Source organism: Mus caroli, unplaced genomic scaffold, assembly GCF_978045245.1.
Source record: "Mus caroli unplaced genomic scaffold, Mus_caroli_1 scaffold_3, whole genome shotgun sequence".
Lineage (NCBI taxonomy): Eukaryota > Metazoa > Chordata > Mammalia > Rodentia > Muridae > Mus > Mus caroli.
In genome coordinates this window covers 126,609,630-126,619,564 of record NW_028227258.1, presented here as the reverse complement: position 1 = coordinate 126,619,564, position 9,935 = coordinate 126,609,630, and the positions used below count along the sequence as shown (strand labels likewise).

Genomic DNA, 9,935 nt, shown 5'->3' with positions numbered 1-9,935 from the left:
GAGCTGTGCACTATAAAATGACTGTTGTGTCTGATATGTAATTGAAGTTCTGGTTTTATTGTTGTTGTTGTTGTTGTTTTTAATAAATCAGAACTAGACCAGCAAAGATGATTATTGTGAGTGTGACACAAAGTGAAGCTGACCAAGGTTGTGCCCATTCAGGATTTGGTCTTTACTACAATAATGAAATCCTTTAAGGAAAAGGAGAGGTTGGGTTTGTTATAAAAAAAACCATCACTTTGACTCTGTACAGTGGATCACAGAGAAAGAGCATAGGTGGGAACAGACCAACTGAGCGACCATGGGAGATCACATATGACAGGTTGGAGGCCGAGACCAAACATGGAAGTAGGGGTACATCAAGGTAGATGAACGCAAGGTGAAATTGTGAGAATCGAGAATTACACTCAGGGCTCTCATTTGTCAGCCCACCTCCCATAATGCTCCAGGACTGAAACATGTGGAGAAGGGGGAAAAAGTCCCGTCGGTTTGAATTATCTCTGTCCACTGTGATATCTGCAGTGCAGCTCTGTTCAGACACTAGACTTGGATGCATGGCTGAGGCAGTTACAGATGGAAGCCGCAGTAGGCGGAGGCCATGTCAGTAATTGTAGAGTTAGACATGACTTTCTTCATGTCCAAGGAAAGGTATTGCATGGTCTGGCTGGCTGCTATAATAAAATGTCTTACACAAAGTAATTCACAAACCATAGGAATGTATTGTTCACAGTCTTGGAGGCTGGGGGTGGAGGGATCGAAGAGCCAGTGTCTAGTGAGGGATGCTCTCTGCTTTCATGAGCACGTACTACTGATGATGTCACCGGGCTGAAAGTGAAAGCATGCTCTCAGTGTAAAGTCCTCCTTTATAAATTTGCCTTAATTTTACTTATTTTACACCCTGATGGTAGGTTTCCCCTTTAGGTTTCCCCTTTCCCCCTCTCCTCCCATCTTCTTCCCCCCACCTCCCATCTTCTCTCCCAGCCACCAATCCACCCCTCCTCTGTTTTTCTTCAGAAAAGAGAAGGCCTGCTATTGACTTTAGATCTGGTTCTTCCTCCCAACCCCATGCTTCCAGAAATAAGACTCAGACTCAAAATATATTTACAAATACCTTGTCCATATAGCTAGACTCTTCTCTGACTAGCTCATAACCTAAGATAACCCATTTATTCTAATCTACATTCTGCTGATGTGGCTAGTTTCCTGTGCTCAGGCACCATGCACCAGAATTCATCACATCTTCCCAGGTGAATCTCCCATGCCTGACCCTATCCCAGAATCCTTTCTGCCTACAAGATGTTCCACATCCTGTTTTCTGCCTAAGCTACAGGCTACCAAATTTATTATTGACAGGTGCCACATCCATACAGACTCAAGATATTTTCACTACAGCCTCCCATGGATATCAACCAGCCACGGCATATGAAGCTGCAGTAAGACTAGGAACCTCCCTATCTTTTAAAGCTAGACAAGACAATCCAGAGGGGAAAAAAGTTCCAAACTCAAGCAACAGAATCAGAAACAGCTCCTGCTCCCACTGTTAGGAGTTCCACAAGAAAGCTAAGCTACTCAACTGTAACACCTATGCAGAGGGCCTGGGTCACACCTATGCAGGCTCTCTGGTTTAGACCTCACCTCTTTTTTTTTTTTTTCAAGTAGAACAATTCTCTTTAGTAAACACTCATAAGAAAGTGCGTGTAGTCAGTTAGGTTCCACTAATTTTTCTTAATTCTCTTTGATTCTTTTCCCCTGGTCATCTACTCCATTCTCTGCAGGTCGCTTCTTCAACCCCTTCATTTTCTTCATTTGTAGTTTGCTTAAGTCTTGCTTCTGCATATGAATCCTTCCAAATGTTGTGCCAAAAGTATCCTGAGAGATATTCTTTCTCTTCTTTGGCTTGAGAGCCTCGGGCACTTTCATGGACAGTTTATAAAGGTCATCTGATGTTACGTGTGTCCTCCTCATAACCAGGTCCAATGATGGTCCCATCTCTTCTAGCTCGATTCATGGTGTTCTGCATCCAGATTTCTTCAACAGCAGCTTATAGCTTCAGAAGTAAACCTTCCCATTCAGTGCAGTGAAGTGCAGAACATACTCTAATCCATCCAGCTGGACGTTCGATACTGTGGGGCCTCTGAAGACATCAATAAGATTTTTTTAATCTTCTGTTGTCTTCTGTTACATCAAAATCATCACCAGCAAATATCAACATCGTTTTTGTTCCCTCAGGGCACTTACTAGTCTTAATATCTTTTAGAGACACAAATTTCTCAATACCTAATTCAATCATATCCAGCACATGATAGTCATACATACGACCTATTACTAGGTCATTTGGCCTCTCCTTGTTATGGGAGCCAAACATGAATAAAGAGCAGTCTGACTTCTTTGAAAAGAACTCCAGTGATGTCTGATCCTCAAATGGTCTTGTAATATTTTTCTTTTTATATAGAACTCCATATGGTTTCTTCAGTGCATGCATGTCTCTGAGTACTTGTGTCACGTTTGCATTTGCATTTCCGCTTTTAATCAGCATGGCATTCTTAATGTTCTCAGTGAGTTTCGGTTCTCTCTTCTCAAGGAATCTCTTAGCCTTTTCAGTTTTAGGCTTTAGAACTTTGTCCAAAGCATCCATAGCTGCCAGATCCCTTCGTGAATACCTAGACCTCACCTCTTAGCCCCACCACAATGAAACTAGGTTTCGGCATGAATTCTAGAAGAACATGAACATCAAGTGAATAACAAACATCTAAGCACAAGCATCATGAGAAGAATCCCATCGCATGCATTCCCAGCCCCTCACCTTGTTCCTCTGCACCTACATCACACACCCCTCCGATGGATCTCTTGGTACCCACGGTCCCTCTACCTCCACATCTTATTAGCATCTATGGGAATCTCACCTCAAGTGTCTTTCCTCTGTCCCCTCAAAGGACCTTTCTCGAATCCTAAGGCACTCAGTCTAAAAGCGTATTCCCAGGAGATTTCCCCCAAATAGATTAGATAGCACTATATCAGGCTCCGGCTATGGAGTCAGGTGGAAGGGGTGTGTGTGTACAGATGGCAGCAACAAGACTGAAAAACCACAGTGCAATTGAGGCAAGAATTCCAAGTGAGTCTCCTTTGGATTTACACATAAATCATGCCCTGTGTTCAGTAGATAATTATTGTATCCCACACTTCCCAAGGCCCGTCACAGTGTAATTAGAAGGGAGGAAAGAATATTTTCCTAGCCTCTTTGTGCACCTTGTAAAACCAGCCATCTCACAAGGAAACTGGAACTTCACTTTTCATAATAAAATGTTTTTCAAGCTGACATTTTTTGCCATCTACATCCAACCTGCTTTAAAATTGTACCCTCTCACCAAGGAGAAAAACAACAACAAAAGCCCCATTGTTGAGAAAAAACATCCTTAGATAATTACCAATACACCAAACGTACAGGAAGTCCCAACAAGTTTCTTTATTTTACAATAGCAAAGAATTTATTTGTATCTACTAAGCAGATAGAACTTGATTCTTGGTGTTCTTAGAAAGACATTTGGGATGTGGAATGGCAATAAAAGCTTCGTAACTCTTAGATGTGCCAAAGATGATTGACTGACAATAAATGCAGGATTCTGTGCATCACTTTCTGCATAGATGATCCCTAAAATTCTAGACCCTCCGAGAGGTGGCGGTAGTTCTCCGAGCCATTTTCAAGGCTTTCTCACCTAGAGAAATCACATTCCTTGGTCACCATCAGGGCATCTCTGTACCTCTTTGGCCTGTGGAAGTTTCTTTGGTTTTAGGGGAGATCACAGTGAGGGGCTGAGGATCTATCTTTACACTGATCACACTGGTTACCTGGTAACTCTCATTGTTTGGCAGCCGAAATGTGAGGATTCTAATAAAACATGGAAAATTCTCAAAATGTGTAGATCTTAGGCTTTTGAAAAGGGCAGTATTAGAAAAGGGCCTCTGTGACCCCAAGACAATTCCTCATGCAGAGCAGCTGCTTCCTGGCCTCCTATTCACAGAAGCAGGCAGCGCTAGGCCGATGAAGTTTGGTTTGGTTTTCCGTATTTGTGTTTACAGTTGAAAACATTTCTTCCTTTGCATCTACAAGGTTATAATTATTAGGTGTTCCAATAATTAGGTGTTCTATTGTTGCATGGTTTTGAAAACATGCTATCTTTTTTGATGGCTGTGATATTATTAATCAGCTAATTATCATCATTGGAAAATATGTGTCCAAGTGGTTTTAAAATATACCTTCTCAAAACAAAATAATTTATAGTCTTAAAATGTGTATGGTGTTTACAATAAGATGCATTTTTGCAGCTCCACGAAATGGCAGAAGAAGAAGAAGAAGAAGAAGAAGAAGAAGAAGAAGAAGAAGAAGAAGAAGAAGAAGAAGAAGAAGAAGAAGAAGAAGAAGAAGAGGAAGAGGAAGAAGAAGAAGAGGAAGAAGAAGAGGAAGAAGAAGAAGGGAAGAAAGGAACTCACGGGACCCCACAGGAACTGTGTGCCACCGTGCTGACCAGAGTGTCTGTGGCACTCCCTCCCAGCCCAGCACAAGGCATTTGTCTGTCAGCACTGGCCAGCTATGGGATCAGCTGACACAACTCTTTACTCTATGGGTCACCGGCAGAACAGACAGGTTCAAATGCACAAGATGTTGGCTCTAGCTCTTCCTGAATGCCTTTCCTACTTCATTAAGCTTTAAGCATGGTTGTTTGTGTAGGACAATAACACACACTGGCACTCAAAAATGTAAACCTACTGCTTAAGTACAATACAGCCAAAGTAGGAAGACTCTAGCAAGTGGATTCCCTGAAAAGAATTTGTTTTGTTTTTTTTTAATTTAATGAGGCTAAGATAAGAAGAGTTTTCAACTATTTTATTTTAAAGAATGTTTATCCATATCATCACGTAATGATGACACAGTCAAAAGAGAAAAATGTGGCCACAATAATCTACTCTCCATCCTTAAACCACATCACCAAAACCAAATATTGATCAATAACATTTATTTTTTAATTTAATTTATCAATTCATTAAAAATTTTCTCTCTCTCATGTGTGTGTGTGTGAGAGAGAGAGAGTGAGAGAGAGTGTGTGTGTGTGTGTGAGAGAGAGAGTGTGTGTGAGAGAGAGTGTGTGTGTGTAGAGTGTGTGTGAGATAGTGTGTGTGTGAGTGTGTGTGTGTGAGAGAGAGTGTGAAAGAGTGTATGTGTGTGTGAGTGTGTGTGAGAGAGAGAGAGAGAGTGTGTGTGTGTGAGAGAGTGTGTGTGTGTGTGTGAGAGAGAGAGAGTGTGTGTGAGATAGAGAGAGAAAGAGTGTGTGTGTGTGTGTGAGTGTGTGTGTGAGATAGAGTGTGTGAGAGAGAGAGAGTGTGTGTGAGAGAGAGAGAGTGTGTGTGTGTGTGAGATAGAGAGTGTGTGTGTGAAAGAGTGTATGTGTGTGAGAGTGTGTGTGAGAGAGAGATAGAGTGTGTGTGTGAGAGAGAGAGTAAAAGAGAGTGTATGTGTGAGATAGAGAGAGCATGTGTGTGTGTGAGAGAGAGAGGATGTGTGTGAGATAGAGAGAGTGTGTGTGTGAGAGTATGTGTGAGAGTGTGTGTGAGAGTGTGTGTGAGAGAGTGTGTGTGAGATAGAGAGTGTGTGTGTGTGTGTGTGTGTGTGTGTGAAAGAGTGTATGTGTGTGAGAGAGTGCATGTGTGTGTGTGAGAGAGAGAGAGGGTGTGTGTGAGAGAGAGTGTGTGTGTGAAAGAGAGAGTGCGTGTGAGAGAGTGTGTGTGTGTGTGTGTGAGAGAGTGCACGTGTGTGTGTGTGTGTGTGTGTGTGTGAGAGAGAGAGAGTGTGTGTGTGTGAGAGTGTGTGTGTGTGCTATGTGTGTTTCTTTCTTCTACAGAAACACGGCCAGGTATAAAGCTGCTGCACAGGTGGAAAGAGATCAAAAACCCTGTCTCCCAGTTCATTCCTAGTGTCCGGTCCTTAACTATTTGTTGGTGAATGAGCAACCTTTGGTAGAACCTCAGAAACTCTTGCAATAGAAAGTTTCACTTCACAGGCAGGGATGGTGAAGGCCATAGGAGGAGAGATGAGTTTCCAAACACAAGCCTTTGGCAGCCCAACCCTGGTACTTCCAGTGCAGTCTGCCTACATTTCCTAGACTAGGACATGCTCTTCCACTCTCAGGAAACTGCATGTGGTATCCTTCTAGGATCCTACTTCCTATAGATGAGATGAATTTAAAATTACCGCGTTAATTTGACTTGTAATTTAATCTTATCCCACACTCCCAAGGCACCAGAGCAGTTCTGAAGGAACACCTGTGCAGACTGCCATCTTCACCTCTCTTAAATTGATGACGTGTTGCTAAGGGATGCCAAGGGCTGGTTTGAGGTGATCCTCAGCCTTTCAAATAAAGGAAGAGTTGTGGGAGATGGAGGAGGTTTAAATCATGAAATGGAAGGTATCATTGACAGCAAATGGTATATTCAGACAGAAGAAATTCTATCCCTTATGCCCAATTTCCATTGTGTAAAAACGTAAATTGAAATTCTTAGTACAGAAAAGGAGACATTTTGCAATCTCTTACTCTCTGTACTTTGAACAGTTGTAGGTCTGTGTTGAAGAGATCTTTTTATGTACTGTGTAAAACTTGTCTTTGTATTATTCTAAAGCTGATTTCTGTACCAGCAGAGATCTAATTACAGGCTAGACTTTGCTATTGTTATTTTTATAAAGCACCACCTGTCTCAGTGTTTTGTAAACATCTTATCCATCACCTTCTGATTGGTTTAATAAAGAGCTTCAAGGCCTTTAGCAAAACAGGGAAGAATAGGTGGGACTTCCAGGAAGTGTTAGGAACTCTGGGAAAGACTCCGAGGCATGAGATTTGCTAGTCAGACGCAGAGGGAGAAGCAAGTGCCACTACTCAGGAGAAAAAGCACCACATGGCAGATTAGTATGGGTCAATTTAAGTATAAGAGCTAATTGGGGGCAAGCTTAAGTAAGCTAAGGCCAAGCTTTCAAAATTAATAAAAATTCTCAGTGTCATTTCCTAGGGGTCTGGCAGGCCAGAGACCATCAGGGAATGGGTCTGTAGTAGGGTTCTTTAGAGCAGCAGAACTGATAGAATGAATATATATGGTGAGGCTCTGTTGCCCTCAGGGACCATCGGCCAATACAGTCCACAAGCTCAATGGGAGCAGAGATGACAACTGGGGGATCCAGAAGCCCTGTGAGTATGTACAGTGTGACTATGTACACTAGGACCAGCTTTGGGGGATCAGGTCAATGTTACTTGGGGTGATTCAAGGCTTATATAATTTGGGGGACTAGGGGTAGGGACATGCAGGATGAGCAAAGATAATTGGCTGAAGGCTTAGGGTACCGGAATGCCTCATTAGCATGGGGAAGTATTTCAGGAATCTCAGATGCTAGGTGAACAGGTTCTTACCAGGAGAAAGGAAGTTGAACCTGTAATCTAACTGAGGCTACGTGACATTCTGCAAGTGGGTGTGTGTGTTTGGGGGTGGGGGGTTGAATTCCTCAGAAAAGGTCAGAGAAGGAGAAGCTCTGATAATAATGTGATCTTCTATTCCACATGGAGCCCCAGAAAACTATTTGGTTAATGGTGGACTTCAACCTTAACTAGCAGAGTTTTCCCACAATATGGGATTTATTAGAATGGCTTACAGGCTGCAGTCTGAATATTCCAGCAATGGCTGTCTCTCAACTGAAAGTGCAAGAATCCAGTAGTTGCTCAGTCCATGAGGCTGGATGTCTCAGTGGGTCTTCAGTGCAAGTCAGAATACCAAAGAAATCAGCTCTGATATCAATGAAGTAATAAACTTGCCAGGGAGAGTGAGGGCAAGCAGACAAAGGGCAGGAATTTCCTTCTTCCATGTCCTTTATACAGGCTGCCAAGAGGAAGTGTGGTCCAGATTCAGGTGGGTCTTCTGATGGAAAGCTTTCCGGTTAAGTAAACCACAGGTGTACCCAACTGCTTGAGCCTTTAGCTCATTCCAGGTGTAGTCAAGTTGAAAAACAAAAATAGCCACCACCGCATCTTTACTTTAGTCACTGAGCTGTCTAGTTTTATATCAACTTGACGCATGAGAGTCATAAGCAGGAAAGGAACTTCAGTTAACAAAATTCGCCAACAAGACTGGGCTGGAGCGAACCTGTAGGACAGTTTCTTAATTAGTGATTGATGGAGGAGGGTGCAGTCCATTGTGGGTAAGGCCAACCCTAAGCTTATGGTCCTGGGTTCTATAAGAAAGCAGGCTGAGGGAGCCATAAGGAGCAAGTCAGTAAGCACCACTCCTCTATGGCCTCTGTATCAGCTCCTACCGCCACGTCCCTGCCCTGCTTGAGTTCTTGCCTGGATTTCCTTTGATGATGAACAGTGATATGGAAGTATAAACCTAATAAATACCTTTCTCTTAAACTTGCTTTGGTCACAATATTTCATCATAGAAATAGTAACTCTAACTAGGACGGTTGCCAACTACTATAAAGGAATCATGTCCGATGAGGATTGAGGATACACAAATCCCAGTCCTAAACAGGACAGTTATGTCAAACTCCCTTCCCCCAAGGCTGAAGGATCATTGCAGAAGAAGGGACAGAAGTATTTTTTAAAAGCTAAAAGTAGTGGATGACTACAAATAAGCAGTCTTTTTCAGACACAGCATAGCAGTTGAGATAGCATGCTCAAGACCTGTGCACGCTCAAGACAGAAAAAAAATCTTCACATACAGAGAAGTAGGTGGGGGGTATCACCCTTAGCTAAGGAGCTAAGGCAACTGGCTACTGACAGCTGCTGGGGCAGAGTGTGGCTCTGGCAGGTTAATAGTGATTTAATGGAAGGCCACATATCCAAGCATATATGACCAGATTCAACTGCATTTTACCAGTTTAAATAAAAGAAAATGACACAGTTGAGCAAAGAGGGAAGGGAGGCTGGATCTGAGAGCAGTTGGGGCAGGTGTGTATGTGATCAAAATACACTGAACAGAGCAGCACCAGATCCAAGATGTCGGCTAGCAGGAGGCTGATGAAGGAGCTTGAAGCATCCAGGTTGATGACGCTAATTTATTGACTTGGCAAGGGCTTATTGTTCCTGACAGCCCTCCATATGATAAAGGAGCCTTCAGAATTGAAGTCAACTTTCCAGCTGAGTATCCATTCAAATTCCCCAAGATCACAATTAAAACAAAGATCTACCACACTAACATTGATGAGAAGGGGCAGGTCTGTCTGCCAGTGATTAGGGCTGAAAACTAGAAGCTGGCCACCAAGACTGACCAAGTAATTCAGTCCCTCATAGCACTGGTGAATGGCCCCCAGCCTGAGCACCCACTCTGGGCTGGCCTAGCTGATGAACACTCAAAGGGCCGTAAAAAACTTCTGTAAGAATGCTGAAGAGTTTACAAAGAAATATGGGGAAAAGTGACCTGTGGACTAAAAGTTGTCATTCCAGAAAGTTTGAGCAGAGACCCTGAGCAGTGCATTCAGACACCCTGCAAAGCAGGACTCTGGAAATTGATATGTGTTACCAACTGTCTTCCACTTGTGACAGTTCCTACCTTTCTACAGTTTTCTTAATTAAATGTGGTCTAGGTAACCTGTAAAGAAGGATTAAAACATTCAGATGCTCTTTAAAAGAATAAGTCTCTAATTGAACAAAATTCTCAACCTAATAGTAGATAGAATTGGGCTTGGGAGAGGGGCCAAACCACAGATGGAGCGACCATTCCAGGGCAACTCCTCTGAAACACTGACATGAGCAGACTCTAGGTACATTAGTTCCCTTCTGATTGGGAGATTCATACGTGCTGACATGCCCCCAAAATATTTTCTATTTCTCTGTCCTACAATATGCCTAAGAGTAACAAAATCCATTTCTAAAATGGAAGCAGGAGGCCAAGTCATGTATTTA

General features: G+C 42.7%; 2 pseudogenes; one reads left to right on the top strand and one right to left on the bottom strand.

The window, feature by feature from the left end:
* Positions 1–1,725: 1,725 nt before the first annotated feature.
* LOC110292030 (ribosome production factor 2 homolog pseudogene) lies at positions 1,726–2,635 on the bottom strand (annotated as a pseudogene).
* Positions 2,636–9,029: 6,394 nt separating this feature from the next.
* LOC110291782 (ubiquitin-conjugating enzyme E2 L3 pseudogene) lies at positions 9,030–9,461 on the top strand (annotated as a pseudogene).
* Positions 9,462–9,935: the final 474 nt, after the last annotated feature.